A 9,629-nucleotide genomic window follows, 5' to 3' on the forward strand; every position below is an offset into this window, starting at 1 on the left:
CCTCCGTCCTGTCTCCCACCCTCTTCCTTTACCGACTCCTCTCCAGCCACACTGGTCTTGTTACTCTTCATACACCGGACCCTCTGCCTCAGGACACTTGCACTTGCTGTAGACAGCACTCCACTACCTGGAGCGCTCTTCCTCTAGGTATCGCTTGGTTCACCGCCTCATCTTGTTCAAGTCTCTGCTCAGATGTCACCTTCTCAGTGAAGGCCCGCCCTGTTGAACCCTCTGAGTTCTCCTCATTCCCAAACCACTTGCCTTACTTTATTTTTTATTTTGCCATGGTCCTTCTAACTGTCTAACATCCTATATACTTTACTTAGTGTATTTAATATTTACTGTCTCTTCCCTGCCGTGGACTTTCAACACTACAGGGCAGGGATCACTGTTTATTCTTGAATGTATCCCCGGGGCCTAAAATAGCATCTGACACTCAGTGATGGTTTGCTGAATGAATGAGCTGCAGGAGCCCATACATGGGGCCGTCCAGGTGGGGAGGCAGATGGGGGTCAGGGAAGAGCAGGGGTGGAGAGGCCGGGTGGGGCCAGTGCACCGGGGCTAAAGGACATTCCGTGAAAGTGACAGCTTGCTGCCCTTCCCCCCACCTCCCCCGGGGCACCCTAAGGATGGGAGAGTCAGAGGGCGAGGCTTTGAAGATACAAACGTGGGGCGGGCACTTCCGGTAATCAGGATCTCAGGGCATCTGCCCGAGAACCCTGCCCACTGCCCCTGAGGCCTTGACTCGCTCCTTCCTGTGCTATAAAATCGGGCCCCTTCCATCTGTGACCTCCTGGATGCTGCTGGGGGAGGTGAGGCGGGGCAGGTTTGTTGCAGAGAACTGTGTGTGGCCCTGAGCAGCACGCGGCACCTCAGTTTGCTCGTCCGCAAAATGGGAATGATAGGAGGATGGATTTCAAGGCAGGGCCGTGAAGCTGAATGAGATAATGGCATGGAAGTCCTTGGTAAACAGAAGGGCTCCACGGACCCAGGAGGGGGTAAAGGCACAAGGAACAAAACCTAGCTCTGCCACCAGGCTCAGTCTCATTGCTTGCAAAATGGGCTGACTGTGCTAGGGCTGTTGAGAGATTCAAAATGCAAAGGAGATTCTTAGCACTCAGTAAACGTGCAAGAGTTGTTTGCTTTTATTCATGGTGATTCTTTTTTAAATGTTTTTTAATGTTTATTTTTGAGAGAGACGACAGATCCCGCGTCGGGGGGGGGGGGGGGGGGGGGGGGAGGGGCAGAGAGAGAGGGAGACTCAGAATCCGAAGCAGGCTCCAGGCTCTGAGCTGTCGGCACAGAGCCCCACGTGGGGCTCGAACTCACAAGCTGTGAGATCATGACCCGAGCTGAAGTCGCTGAACCGAATGAGCCACCCAGGCGCCCTAATAATAATTCTTTTTTTTTTTCTTCAAAGTTTGTTTATTTATTTTGAGAGAGAGAGACAGCATAAGCAGGGGAGGGACAGAGAGAGGGAGAGAAGAGAGAATCTTAAGCACGCTCTCGCGTTGTCAGCATGGAGCCCAATGCGGGGCTCGATCCCATGAACTGAACCAAGAGTCAGACACTTAAACAACTGAGTCACCCAGGCATCTCTTGAGGGTAATCATTCTAATAATGATAGGGAGTAAAATGTTACTGAGAAGCCATCTGAGAGCCCGGAGGGGACCGTGATGTGACCGTGGGCTCCACGGAGCAACTTCAGCCCCCTACATTTCACTTTGGTCATAGACTCCCACGCACAAGGTCACCTCCGCCCATTGCCTCCAGCAAGGCCATCCCCATGAGCACACTTATTCCCTAAAATATGCCAAAGGAGTGAATATCAGGCCTTGAGGCCAGCCTGGGAGTGGGTGTGTGGGGAGTTCAAATCCAGGCCCTGCCTCTCCCAAGCTGTAGAAACTTAGATACGCCAATTGCTCTATGCCTCAGTTTCCTTTTCTGAGAAAGTAGAATTATAATAGCCTTGGCCTCTTACAGCGGCCGTGAGGACCGAGTGAGTTAAAATGTGCCCAGGCCCTGGGTGCTGTGCCCGGCACTTAGCAAGCAGATCATATGGAAGAGGGTTACTATCTTCATCCCACCAATAGGTAAACTGAGGCTCAGCCAGGAGAAATAAGCCGGTTCAGGTTATCAGTTGGAATGTTCATTGGCCCTGAGCTGCGATGAGTCTCATTACACGGGTAGAAACCCCAACCAGTGAACCTACTGGTTTGTGAGACACCTTTTATTCCTTAGTGGGTTTTTGCTGTTGTTAAGTGGGAGTCCAAAATGGAGGAGGGGACAACTTAACGTTGTCCCAGGAAAATCTCACCCAGGAACTTCTTTTCAGAAATCTGGGGAAACACTTAGCCCTGTGTGAAAAGGTCTCGGGTTCCAGTTTGAGACGGACTGCGCAAGGTAATGGGAAATCCTTGAAGGCTCTTGAGCAGGAGAAGCATGAACTTTAAGGGACAGGCGTCTGGCAGTGCGTTTGGGTTGTTTCCTGTTACTGGGGTCTGGACATCGCTGGCGGGGGGCGCCTTGGTATGGTGACTGAATTCCACAAATAATCAAGATGTATTTGCAGAGACCCCACTAAATGCAGGGTGCTGGGCTGCTGTGGAGGGTTTGCAGCCAGCAAACCCCATCACATCCTTCGGCCCTGCCCTTCCGATGTGGATATACAACTCCATCTACTCCTGCAGGGTTGGGGGGGGGGGGGGTGGGGTGGAGAGCCTGAGTGGGGAGGGGTGATGTTTGGTTTGAGGCATAGATGGAGTAAGAGATGCAGAGGGAGAGAACATTCCAGGTGGAGGGACTTGAAGGGAAAGGCCCTGAGACCAGCGCATGCCTGGAAGGTTCAAACTCTCGCCAGGAGCCCCGGGGGGCACAGAGACACGGAAGGCAGAAGGAACAGGTGAGGGAGGTCGTGGGGTCGGACACGCAGGGCTTCAGAGCCATCTGGAGAGTGTTTTACTCCGAGTAATGTGGGGGATCATCAGAGGTTTCCCAGCAGCGGAGAGCACAGGATCTGACCTGGGCCTCCAGGGGACCTCCTCCGGTTGCGCGTGGAGAAATGGACTGTGGGGTCCATGGCGGGAGCCGGGAGCCCAGGGAGGGTGATCTGCTCCAGCGCGGTGTGGGTAGAGGCGGTGACACGTGCTCAGAGTCTCCGTCTGTCGTGGAGCGGCGGCGCTCAGGGGCTCCTGAAGAGCGGGTGGCTTCTGTCGAAATGGCCAGCCCACGTGCCCGTTCACCGAGCGGATCTGCCTCTGGGACTTCATCCCGCATTTGTCCTTGCGCATGCGTGAGATGACCCAGATGCAGGGGTGCCGATTTGCCGGGCAGAAGGGGAACAGGCTGCCTGGGGCCAAGTGTGGGTGGGGATGTGGAGCTGGCGCCGCGGAAGTGGGGGGCAGGCGCCGCCATCTGGGGAGCAAGCTGGGACGCTGAATATGTAACGGAGGGTATGAAAGACGCCCGCCGATTCCCTGACAGTCTCCCCGGCAACAGGTGGGGTCTGGGCACCCGCGCCCACTCCCTGATTCGGGGCGCTCTGTGGCTGCTCGGACCGATACTGTGGGCAGAAGTGATGCTGTGACAGCTTCTGGGCCCAGATCTTAAAAGACGAGCAGCTTCTGTGCTCAACTTCGGCAGCACATACGCTAAAGTAAGAGCGATCCGGGGAGGATTAGGGTGGCCCTCGTGTGAGGATGACACACAAATTCCTGAAGCGCTCCGTGTGAAAAAAAGAAAGAGAGAAAGAAACAAAGAGAGAAAGAAAGAAAGAAAGAAAGAAGAAGAAAAAAAAAAAGACTAGCAGCTTTTACTTCCTCCTTCTTGGCAGGATCCCTTGGGGACAAGCCAGCTACCATGAAGGAAGTCTAACCACCCCCGAGACTGCCATGCTGTGAGGAGGTCTAGCTAGCTACAGAGAGGTGTCCTCTAGGATGAGGCACCATTAGAGGGACACAGAGACAGAGAGGGGAACACCAGGTGCATCACGGCTGCAGACATGAGTGAAGAAGTCAGCCATCTCGGAAGGGGACCTCCAACCCCAGCTGTCTCAGTGACACCACACTCACAGTTCAGAGACACGCAGCCCAGCCCAGCCCTTCCCGGATTCCCGACCCACAAAATTATGAGTAAAACAAAGTGTTGTTGAAAACCTCTGAATTGGGGCACCTGGGTGGCGCAGTGGGTTAAGCGTCCGACTTCAGCCAGGTCACGATCTCGCGGTCCGGGAGTTCGAGCCCCGCGTCAGGGTCTGGGCTGATGGCTCAGAGCCTGGAGCCTGTTTCTGATTCTGTGTCTCCCTCTCTCTCTGCCTCTCCCCCGTTCATGCTCTGTCTCTCTCTGTCCCAAAAATAAATAAACGTTCAAAAAAAAAGAAAATTAAAAAAAAAAAAAGGAAACCTCTGAACTGAGGGTAATTTATTGTAGTGCAAAAGATAACCAGACCCTATCACCCAGCAATTGAACCCCTGACTCTTTGTCCAGATGAGATTCTCATGCCAGCCCAGACAAGGACATGTCAGGGTAGTGGCCGTGTGGTGGCCGAGACTTAGGGACTATCCACGCGCCCATTCCTGGGGTAGTAGAGGGGAAAACATGTGGATGCAAACCAAGGGGTCCTAGTTGGCGCCTAGAAGTCGTAAGTCAAGCCACAACCCAGACTGATGTTAAACAGGGAACTAGCATTGGAGCAAAAATAAATTAACATGCATTCACAGGGGCGCCCGGATGGTTTCAGTCGCTTAAGCGACCGACTCTTGATTTGGGCTCAGGTCATGATCTTGCGGTCCTGAGATTAAGCCCCAGGGTGGGCTCTGAGCTGAGTGCACAGCCTGCTTGGGATTCTCCCTCTCCTACTGCCCTTCCCCTGCTTGTGCACGCATATGTGCACGTGCTCTCTCACACTCGCTCTCAAAAATAAAATAAAATAAAATAAAATAAAGTAAAATAAAAGTAAAATGAAATAAAATACACACACAGAAAGCCACAATACCCATACAAACATGCTGTGTTCTTCAAGAAGACTCACACACTGAAGAACATGTGGGGTGCATTAAAATGGGTCTTTAAAAATTTTTTTTAAGTGTTTATTTTTGAGAGGGAGAGAGAGACAGATTGAGCAGGGGAGGGGCAGAGAGAGAGAGAGGGAGGGAGACGCAGAATCCGAAGCAGGCTCCGGGCTCCGAGCTGTCGGCACAGAGCCCGACGCGGGGCTCGAACTCACGAACCGTGAGATCATGACCTGAACCGAAGTCGGACGCTTAACCGACTGGGCCACCCAGGCGCCCCTAATATGGGTCTTTGCAAGAGCTTAAAATGGGAAGGGGAAATGGATGAAAGAGAATCGAGAAAAACAAAAGAGGGGCACGCAGGGGTCAACATGATAATCTGCCATGAACCGAGGACTGTTTTGTTTTTTGTTTTTAACTCAACTCTCCACATTTGAAGCCTCAAAAGTGATAGCAAAGGTAGACAAAACGCATGTCCATAAATAGAGCGCTGATTGAATAAATTACAGCACATCCACATGATGGAGTACTTATTAAGCCGTGAAAACAAATGTTGAGGTTTGCTATGTACTAATAATATGCAAGAGTCTGCAAGGTCTATCCATGGGGAGCAGAAATGATGTAGAAGGGTATGTATTATAGGCTTCCATTCGGCGGGGGGAGGGGAGGGGAATGAAAGTATGTGTATTTGTATATACGTTTTATAAACAAGTGCTATCTCTATGGAAGAATATCCCAAAGGCCCCTGGGTGGCTCAGTCATTTAAGCATCTAACTCCTGATTTCATCTCAGGTCATGATCTCCTAGTCTGTGGGATTGAGTCCCCTGCTGGGCTCTGCGCTGATAGCTCGGATCCTGCTTTGGATTCTCTCTCCCCTGCTCTCTGCCCCTCCCCCACTCTCTCTCTCAAAATAAATAAACTAAAAAAAAAAAAAAAAAAAAAAGAGGGGTGCCTAGGTGGTCACTTAAGTATCCGGCTTCAGCTCAGGTCATGATCTCATGGTTCATGGTTTTGAGCCCCATGTCAGGCTCTGTGCTGACCGCTCAGAGCCTGGAGCCTGCTTCAGATTCTGTGTCTCCCGCTCTCTCTGCCCCTTCCCCCTCATACTCTGTCTCTCTCTCAAAAATAAATAAACTTAAAAAAAAAAAAAAAAGAATATTCCAGAAACTAATCCAAGTGGTTGCTTCCGGGGACAAGAGCCAGGTGTAGGGAACAGGAGTGGTGGGGAGACTTCAGAGGAGTAGGTACCCAGGCTGTCAGTGCTCACTTTTGAAATCCAGTCACCATGATGTGATGGAATCCAGGTCACATGGAGAGGCCCGTGTGGAAAGGAACTGAGTCCCTCTCCTCTCCCCTGCTTCCTGTCTCTAGCCAACAACCAGTGCCAACTTGCCAGTGATGCAAATGCACCCCTTTGGCAGCAGATTCTCAGCCCCAGTCGGGCTTTCGGCTGAGTGCAGCCCCAGCTGGCATCTGAATGCAGCCTCCTGAGGACCGGACCTGCCCAGCTCAACCACTCCCAAATTCCTGGTCCGCAGACACTATGAGATGTAATAAATGGCTGTTGTTGCTTTAAAGCACCATGCTGTGGGGTTACTTGTTACGCAGGATAAAGAGCTAATACAGAAGGTCCCGGTAGCCTTTCCCAATAAGAGTCCCCCTCGCCACCCCAAAGAAACCACGATCCCGATAGTTACCATTCCCATGAATGTTTTAACTTTTACTACGTATACATAAATTCTTTTTTAAATTTTTACGTTTTTTTTTTTTTTTTTTTTTGAGAGAGAGAGACAGAGAGAGAGAGACAGAACAGGGGAGTGGCAGAGAGAGAGAGAGAGAGAGAAAGGGAGACACAGAATCCCAAGCAGGCTCCAGGCTATGAGCTGTCAGCACAGAGCCCTATGTGGGGCTGAAACTCACAAGCCGTGAGATCATGACCTGAGCCGAAGTCTGACACGTAACCAACTGAGCCACCCAGGTGCCCCAACATATACATAAATTCTTACACAATGTAGAGGACTATATTTCATTCTCCGAAGTATAGAAATGCCCACAATATAATATATACATTTCTATTTATAACATGGATCCTATCTTACTTGCTTTGTTTCTTCCACAATATGCTTTGAAGATCCATCCTATTGAGGCGGATAGCTGCGGTTCTTTTTCACTAATATAATATTTCATTAGATTAATGGCATAATATTATATATTACATGTATTATAATGTAATATATTGGGTATGTTATAATCTAATATTCCATTATGTTAATATACAATACTACCATTTTATAGTAGGCAGATGTGGTGTCTAAGTGCTTGGCACACAGGGACAAATTTCATCTTCGCATCTGTGACAGCCCCTGGACATCATGTAGACCTACTAAATGTTAGCAAAGCCAGTGACCTATATCTATACCAGGACTTACTTTGAAACAATTTCAGGCTTACAGAAAGGTTGCAAAAATAGTACAAAGATTTCCTGTATACCTTTACCCAGATTCCTCAAATGCTCACATTTACTACCCTTGCTTTATCATTCTCTCTCTGCTTACATTTCTGTCTGGGTAGGAGTAAGTTGCAGACAGGATGCCTCTTTATCTCTAAATTATTTCATGTATATTTCCTAAAAGCAAGAACATCCTTTAAAAATTTATTTTTAATGTTTATTTATTTTTGAGAGAGCAAGAGAAAGACAAAGCACGAGCAGGGGAGGGGCAGAGAGAGAGAGGGAGACGCAGAACCCCAATCAGGCGCCAGGCTCCGAGCTGTCAGCAGCACAGAGCCCGATGCAGGGCTTGAACTCGCCAGCTGTGAGATCATGACCCGAGCCAAAGTCAGACACTTAACGGACTGAGCCATCCAGGCACCCCAAAACAAGAACATTCTTAAATGTGCAGATACAAAAATCAGGACATTAACATTGTTACAATCCTATTGTCCATATTATACACTGTGAAATGTTGCAAACAAACTTTTTTTTCTGATCCAGTATCCGATCCAGGATACATGTTGCATTTAGTTTATGTTTCTTTAGTTTCCTTTTATCTAGAATGAGTTCCTCAGTTTTTTTTTTTATTGTTGTTTTGTTTTTATACCTTTCTGACCTTGACATTTTTCATGTGCATAGACCAGTTTAGTAACCCGTCCGCCTGGTTGCGTTTTTCTGATATTTCCTTATAATGAGATTCAGATCAGCAGTGATGCTGTGTATTTCGCAGTCTGTCCTGTCGGGGGGCACATGATGTCAATTTGCCCTGTTGCTAGTGATGTTCACCTTGATCGCTTGGTTAAGGTGCTGTCTGCCCGTTTTCACCGCTATAAAGGCGCTATTTTTCTTTGTAATTAATAAATATCTGTGGGGAGATACATTGAGACTATGCAAATATTCTGCTGTCTTCATACTTCTACCCACATACTTCCTAGTAGGATGATATATTTTGCATTAAATGTAATTATTATTCGGCCAAGGAGTGCACGAGCATTTGCCGATAATTCAGCAGTATAAAAAAGTATAACGCGAGTCTCCCTCCTACTCCCTCCCCCAGCCACCCAGGTCCTCTCCTGCTGGTTCCTGTGTCCTTCCAGATTGTTCTATGCACAGGCAGGCTGATACACACATGTATCCTCTTTTAGAGTTACATGCACATAACAGGTAGGTGAATATACACACTGCTCTGCATCTTGCTTTATTTCGCTTGACACTTTGGAGGCCATTTTCTATTTGCATAAGAGCCATCTCTTCTTGGTTTTAGAACCTTATGTCCGCCTGAGATGCCACGCTTCACGTTCGCAGATAAGGAAACGGAGGCTTGGAGTGAGGAAGGGCCGGGTCCCCAAAGTTAGAAGGCAAAACAGACCTGGAAAGCAGTCCAGGACCCCTGCACGAGGGAGTTGACAGGTCTCACCACCGGGGAGCCAGGCCTTTCGGGGGCCTGCCCCAACAAGATGCCAGGCCCAGGCTCGCGTCTGCGTTCCCAGCCTGGCTTGTCCCCACTGCCTCCTCAATCCCCGGGGTCCCCTTCTTAGTTCTTGTTAGGGACTTCCCTCCAGCTCCCTGCTGGGCCAGGCCTTGGGAGCCCCATTGATCCTCTGACAGCCCAAGACAGATCGTTGGGGAGTGTGTATTCAGGTGCAGGCTGAGCACATGGAGGCCAGATGAGAACGGGGTGGGGGGGGTGGTCAGGGGCCCACTTGGGTGGGAGATGGAAGACTGAGGAAGGCAAGGATAGAGGATCCCACAGACACCTGCCTCTTCTCCCCCTCCCCCACCATTCCCGCCCTCCTCAGAACTTTGACTCCCCCCCAACTCCTCTCATGTGGGGTGGGGCTCACCCCGTGGCCTCTCCTTTCCCCTGGCCTGGGAGGCCTGGGGTGTAGCGGAGAGAAGTCAAGATATGAAATGCACCCTGCTTGGTTTGACGGGCAGCCCAGGCCCTCCTGTGAGAGTCAGGCAGACGATACCTCTTCCTGAGCCTCAGTTTCCTTCGGGCAGTGAGGAAGAAACAGGCCTCACATGGGTCTAGCAGGCAGCAGGGCATGGCCAGTATATGTCCCCATGGCCCCTTACTGGCCTCTTAAAACTCCCACTGCTTGGTCCCTCTCTGGTTCTGGAAGCC

The sequence above is a fragment of the Prionailurus viverrinus genome, chromosome A3 (genome assembly GCF_022837055.1).
Source record: "Prionailurus viverrinus isolate Anna chromosome A3, UM_Priviv_1.0, whole genome shotgun sequence".
Taxonomy (NCBI): Eukaryota; Metazoa; Chordata; class Mammalia; order Carnivora; family Felidae; genus Prionailurus; species Prionailurus viverrinus.